Raw genomic sequence first — 17,231 nt, 5'->3', positions numbered from 1 at the left:
TATAGGAGATTTGTCGTCCAACAGTTGTCGTCAAAAAAAAAATAATAATAAATAAATAAATAAATAATATAAATAAATAAATAAAATAAAAAATAAAAAATAAAAATAAATAAATAAATAAATAAATAAAATAAAAAATAAAAAATAAATAAATAAATAAATAAAATAAAATAAAAATCTACAACATTGTTGATTTTAAATCAGCAATATCTCCCTCATCCGGACTCTTATTCAGTCGATTTTTTTTTTGAATTTTGGTATTTTTTCACAAGGAATCCAGATATGGTATTTGTTTTTGTAGATTTTGTACCAAATGTTTCAGATCTGATCTGCAAAGTCACCGCCCAAAAACATTCTTGAAAAAAATGAGAAAATGGAAAAATTCTTCCTGCTTGGCCCAAGAAAGCGCTCTGTGGAGGACCTAGCACATGCCTAAAGTTTGTTGAATATTGCTGCAAAATTTGAAACTAAAATATGCATCAAACCCTCATTCCCATGGAATCATAACTTGCTGTGATAACACTAATCTGGATCTTGGGGGGAGACCCCCAAGATCTAAAAAATTGAAATGCCAGAAGAAAAAAAGGAGAATGCCCAATGAACAAAACCACAAAGAATTTTTTTTTATTAAAATGGAGAATAATTGCAAAAGCTACATTGTGGTGGACCAACCGTCCTTTTACAAAATGTGACTTGTTACTTATAGTATTTTTTAGTTACGATACCATGGGTGAATGAATACCATGGGTGGATGTCACAATACCACGGATCAATTCCATGGGTGAATGAATACCATGGGTGAATGTCACAATACCATGGGTGGATGTCACCTACAATACCATGGGTGGATAAATATCATGGGTGGATGCCACATACAATACCATGGGTAAATTCCATGGGTGGATGAATACCATGGGTTGATGCCATTTTTCATTTGGATCATTCCTCCCTCCTTAAGAAGCAATGGTCCACATTGCGTGAAGTTCTCTCCTGCGAAGCCTTTGTTGAATATGAAGAGCCACTGAAGAGAATGGTTTTATGTGGTTAACCCATAACCATGATGAACGAAGATCCGAGGATAGAGATACCCTGTAATGCTTGTGACCAACTATGACACTGACAATGTGCGGCCTAGCAAATGGACTTCGATGAAGTGTGGATTTGTGGATGACCCATAACCATGATAAACGAAGATCCGAGGATAGAGATACTTGTAATGCTTGTGACCAACTATGATACTGACAGTGTGCGGCCTAGCAAATGGACTTCGATGAAGTGTGGGTTTGTGGATGACTCATAACCATGACAAACGAAGATCTGAGGATAGATATACCCTGTAATGCTTGTGACCAACTATGATGCTAACAATGTGTAGCCTAGCAAATGGACTTCGATGATAAGGATTTTGTGTGGTTGACTCATAACTTTGGTGTTGGTTATTGATGAAATAGCAGGTGCCTACATAGCTTGGGAAGGAGGGCACGTCTCCAAAGAACCCAAGACGAATGCTACTATGCTGAAACTGATGAATGTGAAGTAGGTTCCTAGTAAAGCGGGGTGGGAGGGCACGTCTCCAAAGGGAACCTACTCTGAATGCTGCTCCAAAATCAAAATGGATATAACTCGGTCAATATAACTCAGAATATTTATTATAACCTGTTTTTGGAAACAGAAGGACCATTTTGCATCTTCCCATGTGTTGGAAATCCTTATTTGGACACTCTGAAATCTCAGATTTGCGCTGCAACTGTTTTACCGTCACAAAAGTTCTGAAAAAATAACTGATTTTAAATCAGCAATATCTCCCACATCCGAACACCGATTTGACCAATTTTTTTTTTTTTTTTTTTTTAATTGGGTGATTTTTCGAGAGGAACTCAGATCTATAATCATTGTTTTGAAATTATGCATAAAAACTAAAAAAAATTATAGGAGAGTCGTCGTCCAACAGTTGTCATAAAATAATAATAATAATAATAAATAATAAATAAAAAAAATAAAAATAAAAATAAAAATAAAAATAAAATAAATAAATAAATAAATCTACAACATTACTGATTTTAAATCAGCTATATCTCCCTCATCCGGACTCTGATTCGGCCGATTTTTTTTTGAATTTTGGTATTTTTTCTCAAGGAATCATATCTGGTATTTGTTTTTGTAAATTTTGTACCAAATGTTTTAGATCTAATCTGCAAATTCACCGCCCAAAAACATTCCTGCAAAAAAATGAAAAAAAGAAAAATTCTTCCCGCTTGGCCCTCGAAAATGCTATGTTGAGGACGTAGCACATGCCTGAAGTTTGTTGAATATTGCTGCAAAATTTGAAACTGAAATATGCATCAAACTCTCATTCCCATGGAATCATAACTTGCTCTGATATTACTGATCCGGATCTTGGGGGGAGACCCCCAAGATCTAAAAAATTGAAATGCCAGAAGAAAAATAGAAGAATGCCCAATGAACAAAACCACAAAGATTTTTTTTTATGAAAATGGAGAATAACTGTAAAAACTACATTGTAGCGGAAAAACCATCCTTTTACAAAATGCGACTTGTTACTTATAGTAGTTTTCAGTTACAATACCATGGGTCAATTCCATGGGTGAATGAACACCATCGGTGGATGTCACAATACCATGGGTCAATTCCATGGGTGGATGTCACAATACCATGGGAAAATACCATGGGTGAATGAATACCATGGATGGATGTCACTTACAATACCATGGGTGGATAAATACCATGGGTGAATGAATACCATGGATGGATGTCACTTACAATACCATGGGTGGATAAATATCATGGGTGGATACCACTTACAATGCCATGGGTAAATTCCATGGGTGGATGAATACCATGGGTTGATGCCATTTTCCATTCGGATCATTCCTCCCTCCTTAAGAAGCAATGGTCCCCATTGCGTGAAGTTCCCTCATGCGAAACCTTTGTTGAATATGAAGAGCCACTGAAGAGAAGGGTTTTATGTGGTTAACCCATAACCATGATGAACGAAGATCCGAGGATAGAGTTTGTGACCAACTGTGATACTGGCAGTGTGCGGCCTAGCAAATGGACTTCAATGAAGTGTGGGTTTATGGACGACCCATAACCATGATGAACAGAGATTTTAGGATAGAGATACCCTGTAATGTTTGTGACCAACTGTGATACTAACAGTGTGCGGCCTAGCAAATGGACTTCGATGAAGTGTCGGTTTGTGGATGACCCATAACCATGACAAACGAAGATCCGATGATAGAAATACCCTGTAATGCTTGTGACCAACTATGATGCTAACAGTGTGCGGCCTAGCAAATGGACTTCGGTGACAAGGATTTTGTGCAGTTGACCCATAACAGTGATGTTGGTTATTGATGAAGTAGCAGGTGCCTACATAGCCTAGGGTGTGAGGGCACGTCTCCAAAGAACTCAAGATGAATGCTGCTATGCTGAAACTGATGAATGTGAAGCAGGTGCCTAGTAAAGCAAGGTGGGAGGGCACGTCTCCAAAGGGAACCTGCTCCAAATGCTGCGCCAAAATTAAATGGACATAACTCGGTCAATATAACTCAGAATATTTATTATAACCTGTTTTTGGAAACAAAGGGACCATTTTGCATCTTCCCATGTGTTGGAAATCCTTATCTGGACACTGAAATCTCATATTCGCGCTGCAATTGTTCCGTTGTCACAAAAGTTATGAAAAATTCACTGATTTTAAATCACCGATATCTCCCATATATGAACTCTGATTCGACCCATTCATTTTTTGAAATTGGGTGATTTTTCGAGAGGAACTCAAATCTGTAATCATTGTTTTGAAATTATGCATAAAAGCTGCAAAAAATTATAGTAGAGTCGACGTCCAACAGTTGTCGTCAAAAAAAAAATCTACAACAATGCTGATTTTAAATCAGCGATATCTCCCTCATCCAGACTCTAATTCGGCCGATTTGTTTTATGAATTTTGGTATTTTTTCACAAGAAATCTAGATCTGGTATTTGTTTTTGTAAATTTTGTACCAAATGTTTCAGATCTAATCTTCAAAGTCGTTGCCCAAAAACATTCCTGCAAAAAAATGAAAAAAAGAAAAATTCTTCCCGCTTGGCCCAAGAAAATACTCTGTGGAGGACGTAGCACATGCCTGAAGTTTGTTGAATATTGCTGCAAAATTTGAAACTGAAATATGCATCAAACCCTCATTCCCATGGAACCATAACTTGCTCTGATACCACTGATCCGGATCTTGGGGGGAGACCCCCAAGATCTAAAAAATTGAAATGCCAGAAGAAAAAGAGGAGAATGCCCAATGAACAAAACCACAAAGATTTTTTTTTATTAAAATGGAGAATAACTGTAAAAGCTACATTGTGGTGGACAAGTCGTCCTTTTACAAAATGCGACTTATTACTTATAGTGTTTTTCAGTTACAATACCATGGGTCAATTCCATGGGTGAATGAATACCATGGGTGGATGTCACAATACCACGGGTCAATTCCATGGGTGAATGAATACCATGGGTGGATGTCACAATACCACAGGAAAACACCATGGGCGAATGAATACCATGGGTGGATATCACTTACAATACCATGGGTGGATGCCACTTACAATACCATGGGTAAATTCCATGGGTGGATGAATAACATGGGTGGATGAATACCATGGGTTGATGCCATTTTCCATTCGGATCATTTAGGTCTTTAAAACTACTCCAGAAGTTCAGGATCTGAAAAACTGCTAAAAATAGTAAATGCCGAAATAAACAAGGAAACAAATTACACTGATTGGAGGTCTAGGTGGAAAAGGTGGGTGGACACCAATATCCACCTAGAACACTTGCTCACTCTCTGCATCAATGAAGATCCATCCTTGCAAACCCTAATGTCATGGATAAATGTTGTTGTGCATTCAACTATCAATTCAGTTATAAGGATTAGGTGGATCAAAGAAAACAACCCTTTCAAGCCCAATACTGTGAACGCAAAGAAAATGTACTTGAAGTATAGACAACAACGTATAACGCGGATGTCTAGTGGAATTCTACAGGGACTTCCAATCTCTCCATTATATTGTATGGTCAGAAATGTAGTTGAGCATATGTAGTACTCTTCCCCACTGCACAGAGACTCACTATGATCAAACAAAAGTTTAAAAGTCCTTTATTTTCCCAGGCACAACAAGATATACAAAATTTCCTTCAGTGTTATGGACTAGATGCACGAAAAATGGAGATCAGACATGTTAAGCTTGAATTTGTAGGAATAAATTTGACATCCTAATGTTGAAAATTTTGAAAATCAAACTTCAATGCCACAAACTTTGCATGTATTTATGTGGAATTATAACAATATATCATCTTGCTATGCATGAATTACAAGTTGCAGGCATCCAAGGTGATAAATTGGTATATATAAGATAGAAATTAGGACTAACTTCATCGAAGTATAATATATGTTGGTTTTACCATATTGATGCTTTTGTTTCTGCAGACAGAGAATGTAATATCGTCTAGTTACCACAGCTTGCTCATAATTGGGATCAGCCACAGTTCAATTTTCGTGAGGTTTTTTCATTGTTTATGCCATTTATTCTCGTTTATTTGATGTATGAAAAAATAAAAAAATAAATACATAAATTAGGGTTAAGTATGATTGTCTTGCAAGCTTATGAAATTATGAGGGGTGATCTCCATTTAATGGAAGTTGTGATGAAGAAAGGAAGAAGGATTTCTGGAAGAAAGACAATATTTTCTAGAGGAGCATGATATTCACCACCAAAGTGCATTTCTAAATGCAATGGATTGGTCAAGGTTGATACTATTTTGATGCAGTGGAGGATCCATGCAAGGAGGGGCTATGCTCAAGCTCAACCCATTTAACCCATTGTTTTCTATCAATTATCTTGCCTCCATTGAATATGAAGTTGGCACACTTGGCTTAATAATGTTGGAAGTCTTTGTGGCTAAGTCTAGCCAAAATGGCAGAGTGAATGAATAGTAACTGGTAGAGTTAGAGTACACCTTTCTAGCATAGGCTAATTCCTAGTAATGCATTGAGGCAAACTTTTATGTTTTGGAAAAGCCATACTATGTGCTCGTGTTATGATTTATTCCATAAAACTGAAATCAATGCAAATATATATCTTTTTTGTTTAGCACTTTCATATCAAATTCTCAAGCAAAATATTATTTCCTATGTAATGTTTTAATACAAATAGTAAGTGGCACCATTTTTATTTTATTATTAACTTTGTTTTAAGTTTTCATTGGTTTACATGTGCATTTGTGGACTTCACAAAATTAAAAGTATACACGTCGATTTCGCAATGTGTATCCTTTAGGGGGCGAGGCAAGGGTCGTCAAACACTACTTTTGGTGTCTAGAAAAATGGTATGCAAGGTGTGCAAGGGATTTTGTGTCCCTTTCTCTGCATATGCATTCCCCACACAACCTTTCTCTACATATTCCTTCCCTTAAAATCCATTTCAAATTCAGAGGCGTAATCATAAGTAAAATAAGGGATGGTGAAAGGGACTCCAACATAGTGATAGACACTAATAAATCAAAATTCTAAATATTAATCTTAATCAGACTATGTTAACATTGCTACTGGAATTGAGGTTGTTGGCAAGAAACATTGAGTAGTCAGAATCATATTGGTCAAGGTTGAGAGTGTTGTGAGATAGTGGAGGATACAAGCAATGAGGGGCTATGCTCATACTCAACCTGTTGTTTTCAATCGATTCTCTTGCCTCCATCGAAAGCAAAGTTGGTGCACATGGCTTAATAATGTTGGAAGTCTTTGTGGCTAAGTCTAACCAAAATGGTGGAGCGAATGAATAGTGACAGGTAGGGTTAAAGTGCACCCTTCTACCATAGGATAATCCATGGTAACTTGTTGACGTTAACTTGGATGTCGTGCAAAAACCATATTATGTGCTCATGTCATGATTTTTTCGATAACAATGAAATCTACACAAACATATAGTTTTTTTGTTTAGCACTTTCCTATCAAATGCTCAAGTGAAATATTATTTCCTACGTAATGTTTTAATACAGATAACAAGTGGCACCATTTTTATCTTATTATTAACTTTGTTTTAATTTTTCATTTGTTCACATGTGCATTTATGGACTTCACAAAATGAAAATTATACACGTTGTCGATTTTGCAATACATGTCCTTTGGGACAAGGCAAGGGTTATTAGAAACCATTTTTGGTGTGTAGAGAAAGGGTGTTCAGGGTAGTTTGTATACCTTTCTCTACATATGCATTCCCTTCACACCCTTTCTCCGCACACACCATCCATTAAACTCCACATCAAATTTAGAGGCATAATCACAAATAAAATAAGGCATAGTGAAAGGGACTCCAACATAGTGATAGACGCTGATAAATTGAAATTCTAAATATTAATCTTAATTAGACTACACTAATGGCATTACTATTGGGATCGAGGTTGCTAGAATGAAACACACAACGGAAAGAATTTGATTGGTAAAGGTTGAGAGTGTTGTGAGACAGTGGAGGATCCAGGAAAGGAGAGGCTTTGCTCATACTCAACCTTCTGTTTTCAATCTATTCTATTTCCTCCATCGAAGGTGAAGTTGGTGCACTTGGCTTAATAATGTTGGAAGTCTTATGGCTAAGTTTGGCCAAAATGGCAGAGTGAATGAATAGTGACTAGTAGGGTTAGAGTATTGTCCATTTTTTTGACATTCCTCCATTTTCAGAGAGGAATATTTAGCTTCATCTCTATCCCTTTCATCGCCATCAAATTTGTTTAATATGAACATTCCCAAAGATAAGAAAGCGGGATTAATTGGTCATGATGTTGTCAATAGAGGTATAGAAAATTCTCCCATAGAGACGGCTAAATTTGGAGGTGCTCCTCAAGTTTTAAAAAATAAATTCCCAGAAGTTCCACCATAGCCAATGGTTTTGGGTGTCTTTGTCCCACCTTTCATTAAAGAAACTTTGAGTTGGGATAAAGTTTATAAAATCACAATTAAACAAACTTTTGAGTTGGAATAAAAATTATAAAATCAATTCATGAGAACAACTCAAATTTATTGGGACATGGTGAATAATTATATATATATATCACATCGACGCATAAATAATTCATATAAAGTAATTAAAGTACGAACATTAAGCTTAAATTAGCATATGAAATGCAGAGTGTGGAGGTTCCTTTGCATTGCTAATCGTACTTCTCCACACAAAAGACATTTTTCACCGTCAAGAGTTATTTCTAGAAGTTGTAATTGACAGGTAAGGAAAGTAAGAATTCCAGATAGAATACCTATTAATTTCACTTGTCATTATCTGGAAGTAAGAATGTCCGACAGAACACCTATAAGTGTGACTTTGACCAGAAGCTTTGCTGACTGGTCATCATCTAGAACTTGCAATTCAATGGTGGTCTCTTGAGTCTTAATGGGTGGTTGTTCTCATGGAGTAGTATATTCATTATTGGATTTCTCTGATAAGGTAAGACTATCTACAGATGAAAAATAAAATTCCATATTACAATTTAAACCATTAAAACTTATATAACATATAAAAAAACCACAAAGTATAAGGTATGTTTACCTTATGAAGGAGTATTCACATTGGAAAACTATTGTAGTTGACGTCCAACATCTAGGTCAAAGTCCATAGTGGATGAATTAACCATTATTATTTTTCCCAGTGTATCATTTCTAATCCACTGTGATAGGGTGCCCTATTGGGTACTGTTTCCATTCAAGTGTTTTTTTTTTCTATACATGAATGCAAAAAGTATATGCACACACATTCTAGATAATCCAACAAAAGTTGATTCTTATCCTCCACCTTCGAATATGTAGAAATTAACGTGTAGATTTGACACTGCTCATGAAATTTACTAAAACACAAGACTCAAATATACTCTATTATTCCGAAGAATTCAATTCACACTTGAGAACACAAATCATAGACATGCAAAAGGAAACATCACATATGCACATAGATTTATCTATGGGAAAGCAACTGCTCAAAACCCCTCCCTATCTGTATTTCATTAATCAAAGAATCTAGATGAATACATTATGTCTACTCAAGCTTGAGCACAACTTGCACCTGTATCTTCTATCCTCAACCTGACTCACTGAACCTAACGAATACTTAGCCAAATTTTCAAGCCTCCAAGATCCTATTTCCTTGTATTGTTCCTTGAGGAATTAGGCCCCTGCTAATTAGGAAATTCCTCCAAAATGCTTGTGCAATTCCTAGGATTGATCACATGACCAATACAATAGCGATACACTCAATATAGTATATAATTAATTGTACACTGCCTTGGAAACTCCATCTTAACTGGCTAACTCAAATTTTTTGCATGCATGACCTAACGTAGGCAGATTGATTAGTTATCTGGATGATCACTAAGTGTGGTTGAAGTTCCAATTCCACAACTTGACCTTCCACTAGCTCCTCCAATAGTTAGAACTAGTTTAACTGACCATAATTCAATTTAACTGAATTAAATTTCTACCACTGAAATTAACTCAACCTAGGCTCCTAAAATTTAGAAACCCATTGCACACAACTGAACTTCATGTCGCTAACTCGAAGTAACTGAGCTAGACTCATATTTTTTAAGAATCAACTCAAGTAAACTGAACTTCAACTCATTAACTCGAATTGATTGTTCTTAACTAAGTGATAAGTGTTATGTCACCTCAGTTAACTCCTCCAAGTTGTCTGCTGGTATGGAGTTTCGAATTTCTTCAATTTTAATTAAGGCAAAATCAAAATTAAGAATTTCTTGCTACATTTTCAACAGAATATTCGTTGTTTGTTGACAAAGCTGTCATTTTCCCAAATTCAAGTAGACGCGACTCGTCTATTAGAGAAATTTTGAGGTCTAAAATGGGCCTCCTAAGGAATATTATAAAATAGTAGTGAAAATAATAAAATAACATTAAATTACCTCATCAAGTTTTAGAAGGAAAAGATGAAGAAAAAAAAAATAACTTGTATTTTCAACTTATCTCCTTATGAATTTACTCCAATTCTGAGCATGAGCACTCGTTGGATGCGGAATTTAATGTTGCATCCAAGGAGTACCCATGGAATCACGTTTTTTCATGTATTTCACATTTTTTGTGTAGTAGGGTCCATCAAAAGTATGCAACATGGGTACTCCTTGGATGAAAAATTAAATTATGCATCCAAAAAGTGATCCTGCTCGAAATTTGAGTAAAATTGTAGGGAGATAAGTTGAAAATACGAGTTAAAAAAGTAGTTTATTTATTTATTTATTATTATTTTACCTTTCTACTCCAAAAATGGTGAATCATCACCCACTGTTAACATCATCATATTGAATCTTATTGGTTTTTATAAAGTTGGTTTTTGTTGTACATCTTTGTTTTGAGGTCCATTTTTTACCTCAAAATTTCTCTAATGCACAAATTCACACAGTGAATATTAGAAAATTGTTCAAGTTTTTTCACAGATAATGCAAGCATAAATTAGTATTTATGGGTGGAGTGCGGAGGTGCGGAGAAAGATTTCATTGTTTTTCCTCCAAACTTCTGCACTCTACACAATGTATCAACGTTATGAGGATTTCTTCATCCCCACCCCCTCGTTTCTTCCTCCACAAAATTATGGAGATTTGTTGAGCCTCCACCCCACCCCCCTCCCCCGCTTGCTTACGTAAAGGACCTGCTCAAAGTAATGTGTCAATGTCAGTGTCAGAGCATTCACCGATGGAATGATCACTCACAAAATTAGCCTTTTTTTATTTTAAAATGATTTGTCGGGCATTGACAAATACGGAAAATAAAATATCCTCCTCTAGGGGAATTATGTCACATCAAGGCTCACTTAGCCAATGTAAAATCGGAAATAATATTTCCATAAATTAGATCATTACTTTTTAATTTACAAAAAATTAGGAATATTCAACATTTCAGAAACTTTGGTTAAAATTTCATAAGCTCAGGAAAATAATCTAGAGTCAGTGGACTTTCACTGTGAGGCGAGTGCCATAGTTCTTAATGACGCAGGGACTAAAAATCATTTTAAATATTATAAAAAGTCTCTATCATAAACCATATAGGTGGAATAAAATAATTGTAAATTATGCTCTAACTAGAGATGAGTGTGTTATCACTACATTCTTCTGCCATGTTAGAGTTAGAAGGGAGACTAAGTGCCTTCTTCGAAATGGATTCTTCCAAGGAATTTTGCTCTTTATAAATATGAAAGAATGATATCTGTAAAAGTGTGTTATCACTACATTCTTCTGCCATGTTAGAGTTAGAAGGGAGACTAAGTGCCTTCTTCGAAATGGATTCTTCCAAGGAATTGTGCTCTTTATAAATATGAAAGAATGATATCTGTAAAAAATGCTCAGAATCACCTTCAATTGTTGTGTTATGGGCTCAAGACTCAAATTTTGGATTTGTGGATCACCTTGCATCCAATTAATAGCTAGTTTGGAATCCCTAAAAACCTGAAGACAATGGACATTCCATGCAATGGCAGTTTTTAGTAATTCATACAGAGCTTTTAGTTCTCCCGTGTTGTTTGTTCCAACCCGAATGTTTGATTTTCCAACAAAGAAATGACTCTTAGAGAGGAATAAAGTAAAACCAAGGCCACAACATCAACCCTCCTCCTAGTTGACCCTGTCGAAAAATACCTGTGTGCATGCATAATCAATGTCTAGCCCTATGCCACAAGAAAAATTAATTGAGGAACTCGAATGAGGATTGATATAAAATAAGGCTTGAATTGCCACTATATATGGAGTTGTGGGCTTATCATCAAAGAACCATGCATTCTGAGCAACCCAAATACCCCAAGCCACAACCATTGGGAGTGACCAAAACTTCCACAAATTTAGCTTCTCAAAGAATATTCTTTATCCATATTCAATTATTGAATTATCCCATAGATTTTTAATATTGATTTGAGATTCCACTTGGTGCCATACTTGTCTTGAAAGAGTCAATGAACAAACAAGTGATAGACATCTCGCTCTGTTGCATAACATAGGACACATACCAAGACCCTCAAACTCCCTTCTTTGCATTGTAGTCTACGTTAGTATTTAGTTTTGGAGGATCAAACAGAATAATAAAATGCATTTGAGAAGCGATTTCGACTTCCAATGTTTTTTATAACACTAGACAATTTCAATTTGGTCCTCTTCTTTCAAAAATCAGTGTCCCATCTTAGTCATGTAATGTCCCCTGGTAAAATTATACACCCATACCAACTCATCATTATCTTCCCCAACCTTAATATGAGCAAAGTTAAGTCAAGAAACAAATTGAACCCAATGGTCATGCTAAGTAACTTCAAGACTTAGGTCCATTTCTATAAGCCTTCATTGATGCCAAATGAAAGTGGTATCGTCCTAAATAATTCTATTAAGTGTAAAAAATCTTGTCTTCTCAAGGAATTCAACTATCTCATTTGGAAGAAAAATCATTAGGGGATTTTTGAGGTCTAGAATGGGCCTCCTAAGAAAAATGTACAACTAAAATACAATTTATAAGAACCAATAGGATTCAATATGATGATTTCAACCATGGGGGATGATTCACCATTTTTTGAGTAAAAAAGTAAAACGATTAAAAAATAATAAAATAATAAAACTACTTTCTCAACTCGTATTTTCAATTTATCTCCCTAAGGTTTTACTCAAATTTCGAGTGGGAGTAATTGTTGGATGCAAAATTTAATTCCTCATCCAAGGAGTACCCATGTTGCATACTTTTGATGGACCCTACTACACGAAAAATGAGAAATACATGAAAAAACGTGATTGCAATCACAAGTTTTTATGTATTTCTCATTTTTTCGTGTAGCAGGGTCGATCGAAAATATGCAACATGGGTACTCATTGGATGAAGAATCAAATTATGCATCCAACGAATGTTTTCACTCATAATTTGAGTAAACCCATAGGGAGATAAGTTAAAAATATGAGCTGAAAAAATAGTTTTTTCTTTTTTTTTTCCCTCTAAAATTTAACGATGTAAATCTTATTTTATAATTTCCACTATTATTTTTTAATTTCCTTAGGAAGCCCATTTTAGACCTCAAAAATCCCCTAATGATTTTTGTTGCACCCAAAAATTGCTCCTTACCAATACAAACCCTAGAACCTTACCTAAACCACCAAGTTAGATGAGTTCCAACTACAAGAAAACCCTGAGATTTTTCCTTCCATTGGTTGGAGGATTTTTAAGGAGTCTTTTGACATGAGTAAGTCCAATCCCAAATTTACCCCGACAAATTGTAGTTGGCAATTATAATCATCCTCCAAAAGTTGTCCCCTGTGAGGAAAACCCACAACAATTTCCTGGCTAATGCTTCCTCGAAATCAAATGTATTTTTTAGGCCCCAACGACCATGCTCCTTGGGGAGAGAAATCTATGACCAACTAACCAAATATGCCCCCAAACATTCCATTGAGCCCTTAACAATGTAAACTTTGAAACGGGAATTATAAACTCAAAACGGGAACTCTGGCCAAAAAACCCCGAAGAAACATAAAAAACAGTGCTAAAAATGAAAAGTGTGTATACTGGAACAATGATTTTATTTTTTAGGGGTCAATTTTGAACATGTTTTAAAAATGGCAGTGACTACGAAATTTATTACGAAATTTTCGTGCAAAATATAGCTTCAAAACGAAAGTGATGATACTGGAACAATGATTTTTTTTTTTAGGGTCAATTATCAAGCTTTTTAAAAAATGATAGTAAAACCAAATTTCTATGTGCCAAACAAATTTGTTTATGAGGAAAAAAACACATTAATGTTTTTGGAAGGATATCATTTTTCTTTCCAAAGTATCAATTCAACATGTTTTCAACCATAACATGCTAGATACAAAAGAAAAATGATTCTAGGAATTGCCCAGCCACCAGCCGGGTGGGCGGGCAGGCTGCCGGGGTGGCGCCAGCCCAGCCACACCACCCCGGCGGCCAGCCTGCCCACCCGGCTGGTGGCTGGGCAATTCCGGGAATCGACCAGCCACTAGCTGGGTGGGCGGGCAAGCCGCTGGGGTGGCACGGCTAGTGACTAGGTGATTCCCGAAATCACCCAGCCACCAGCCGGGCAGGCGGGCAGGCAACCGGTGTGGCGCCAGCCCAGGCCGCGCCACCCCGACGGTCCGCCCACCCGGTGGCTGGGTGATTCCCGGAATCGCCCATCCACCAGCCGGGCGGGCGGCTGGTGGCTGGGCAATTCCCGGAATCGCCCAGCCACCAGCCGGGTGGGCGGGCGGGCCGTCGGGATGGCGCCAGCCCAAGCTGTGCCACCCCGGCGGCCTGCCCGCCCGCTCAGCTGGTGGTTGGGTGATTCCCGGAATCGCCCAGCCACTAGCCGGGCAAGCGGGCGGGCCACCGGGGTGGCGCCAGCCCAGGCCGGGCCACCCCGGCGGCCCGCCCGCCAGCCCGGCTGGTGGCTGGGTGATTCGCGCCACCCCGCCTGCCCGGCTGGTTGGTGGCTAGGTGATTTCGGGAATCGCCCAGGCACCAGCCACCCGCGCCCGCCCGACTGGTGGCTGGGTGATTCCGGGAATCACCCAGCCACCAGCAGCCCGCCCGGCTGGTGGTTGGGCGATTCTGGGAATCGCCCAACCACCAGCCGAGTAGGCTGGCGGGCCACCGGGGTGGCGCCAGCCAAGGTTGCACCACCCCGGTGGCCCGCCCGCCCGCCTGGCTGGTGGCTGGGTGATTCTGGGAATCACCCAGCCACCAGCCGGGCAAGAGACTGGTGGTTGGGTGATTCCCGGAATAACCTAGCCACCAGTCGGGCGAGCGGGCGGTCTGCCGAGGTGGTGCAGCCTAGGGTGGCACCACCCCGGTGGCCCGCCCGCCTGCCCGGCTGGTGGCTGGGAGATTCCGGGCCGCCCCACCCCGGTGGCCCACCTGCCCGCCTGGCTGGTGGCTGGGTGATTCCGGCAGGCCTGGCTGGTGGCTGGGTGATTCCCGGAATCACCCAGCCACCAGCCGGGCGGGCGGTTGGTGGATGGGTGATTCCCTGAATCAACAAGCCACCAGCCGCGCGGCTTGTTGATTCCGGGAATCACCCATCCACCAGCCAGGAGGGCGGCTAGTGGTTAGTTGATTCCGGGAATCACCCAGCCACCAACCGGGCGGACGGTTGGTGGCTGGTTGATTCCCAGAATCAACCAGCCACCAGCCGCCCGCCCGGTTGGTGGCTCCGCCCGGCTGGTGGCTCCGCCCGGCTGGTGGCTGGTTGATTCCCGGAGCCCGGCTGGTGGCTGGGTGATTCCGGGAATCAACCAGCCACCAGCCGGGCGGAGCCACCAACCGGGCGGGCGGCTGGTGGCTGGTTGATTCCCACCAGCCAGGTGCCTAGCTGGTGGCTGGTTGATTCCGGGAATCAACCAGCCACCAGTCAGTCGCCCGCCTGGTGGCTGGTTGATTCCGGGAATCAACCAGCCATCAGCCGGCCGGCTGGTGGCCGGGTGAATTCCAGGAATCAACCATCCACCAGTCGCCCGCCCGGCTGGTGGTTGGTTGATTCTCGGAATCACCCAGCCACCAGCCGCCCGCCCGACTGGTGGCTGGTTGATTCCTGGAATCAACCAGCCACCAGCCGCCCGCTCGGCTGGTGGCTGGGTGATTCCGGGAATCAACCAGCCACCAGCCGGCAGCCCGGCTGGTGGCTGGTTGATTCCCGGAATCACCCAGCCACCAGCCGGGGAATCAACCAGCCACCAGCCTCCCGCCCGGCTGGTGGCTGGTTTATTCCGAGAATCAACTAGCCACCAGCCGCCTACCCGGCTAGTGGTTGATTGATTCTCGGAATCACCCAGCCACCAGACGGGCAGCCCGCTAGTGGCTGGTTGATTCCCGGAATCAACCTGCCACCAGCCGGGCGGCCAGCTGGTGGCGGTTGATTCGAGCTGGTGGCTGGTTGATTCCCGGAATCAACCTGCCACCAGCCGGCCGCCCGACTGCTGGCTGGGTGATTCCGGGAATCAACCAGCCACCAGCTGGGCGCCCGGTTGGTGGCTAGTTGATTCCCGGAATCACCCAGCCACTAGCCGGGAGGGCGGCTGGTTGATTCCGCCCGCCTGGAGGCTAGTTGATTCCCGGAATCAACCAGCCACCAGCAGCCCGCCCAGCTGGTGGCTAGTGATTCCGGGAATCAACCATCCACCAGTCGGCAGCCCGGCTGGTGGCTGGTTGATTCCCGAATAAAGCAACAACCAGCTGGCCGCCCGGCTTGTGGCTGGTTGATTCCCAGAATCACCCAGCCACCAGCCGGTTGGGCAGCTGGTGGCTGGCTGATTCTCGGGAATCAAGCAGCCAGCAGCCCGTCGGAAATCAACCAGCCACTAGCCAGGTAGGCGGCTGGTGGCTGGTTGATTCTCGGAATCAACCAGACACAAGTCAGGCAGGCGGTTGGTGGCTAGTTGATTCCCGGAATCGACCAGCCACCAGCTGGCTGCCCGGCTGGTGGCTGGTTGGTTCCTGGAATCACCCAGCCACCAGTCGCCCGCCCGGCTGGTGGCTGGGTGATTACGGGAATCAACCAGCCACCAGCCGCCTGCGCGGCTGGTGGCTGGGTACCGCCCGGCTGGTGGCTGGTTGATTCCCGGAAACACCCAGCCACCAGCGGCTCGCCCGGCCGGCTGGTGGCTGGTGGCTGGGTGTTTCTAGGAATCAACCAGCCACCAGCAAGGGGTGATTTTGGGAATCAACCAGCCACCAGCCGGCCGCCCGGCTGGTGGCTGGTTGATTCCCGAATAAAGCAGCCACCAGTTGGCTGCCCGGATGGTGGCTGGTTGATTCTGGGAATCAACCAGCCACCAGCCTCCCTGGTTGATTTCGGGAATCAACCAGCCACCAACCGGCCGCCCGGCTGGTGGCGGTTGATTCCCCGGCTTGTCGCTGGTTGATTCGCAGAATCATCCAGCCACAAGCCGGGCGTGCGGCTGATGACTAGTTGATTCCCGGAATCAACTAGCCACCAGCCGCCCTCCCGGGCTGGTGGCTGGGAATCAACCAGCCACCAGTCGGCCGGGAATCAACTAGCAACCAGCCAGGCGCCCGGCTGGTGGCTGATTGATTTCCGGAATCACCCAGCCACCAGCCGGGCGGGAAGCTGGTCGTTGGTTGATTCCCGGAATCAACCAGCCACAAGTCGGGCGGGTGGCTGGTGGCTGGTTAATTCCAGGAATCAACCAGCCA

The 17,231-nt window shown here is 41.5% G+C and overlaps 1 pseudogene; it reads right to left on the bottom strand.

Moving 5' to 3' along the window:
• Nucleotides 1-7,431: 7,431 nt before the first annotated feature.
• On the bottom strand, nucleotides 7,432-7,976 carry LOC149205041 (uncharacterized; annotated as a pseudogene).
• Between the last annotated feature and the right edge of the window lie 9,255 nt (nucleotides 7,977-17,231).

This window comes from Pinus tabuliformis, chromosome 1_2 (assembly GCF_031772625.1).
Source record: "Pinus tabuliformis cultivar Carrire ecotype Pingquan chromosome 1_2, CPIR1, whole genome shotgun sequence".
NCBI lineage: Eukaryota > Viridiplantae > Streptophyta > Pinopsida > Pinales > Pinaceae > Pinus > Pinus tabuliformis.
The sequence above is the reverse complement of the archived record's forward strand: the minus strand, read 5'-3'. Positions and strand labels throughout refer to the sequence as shown.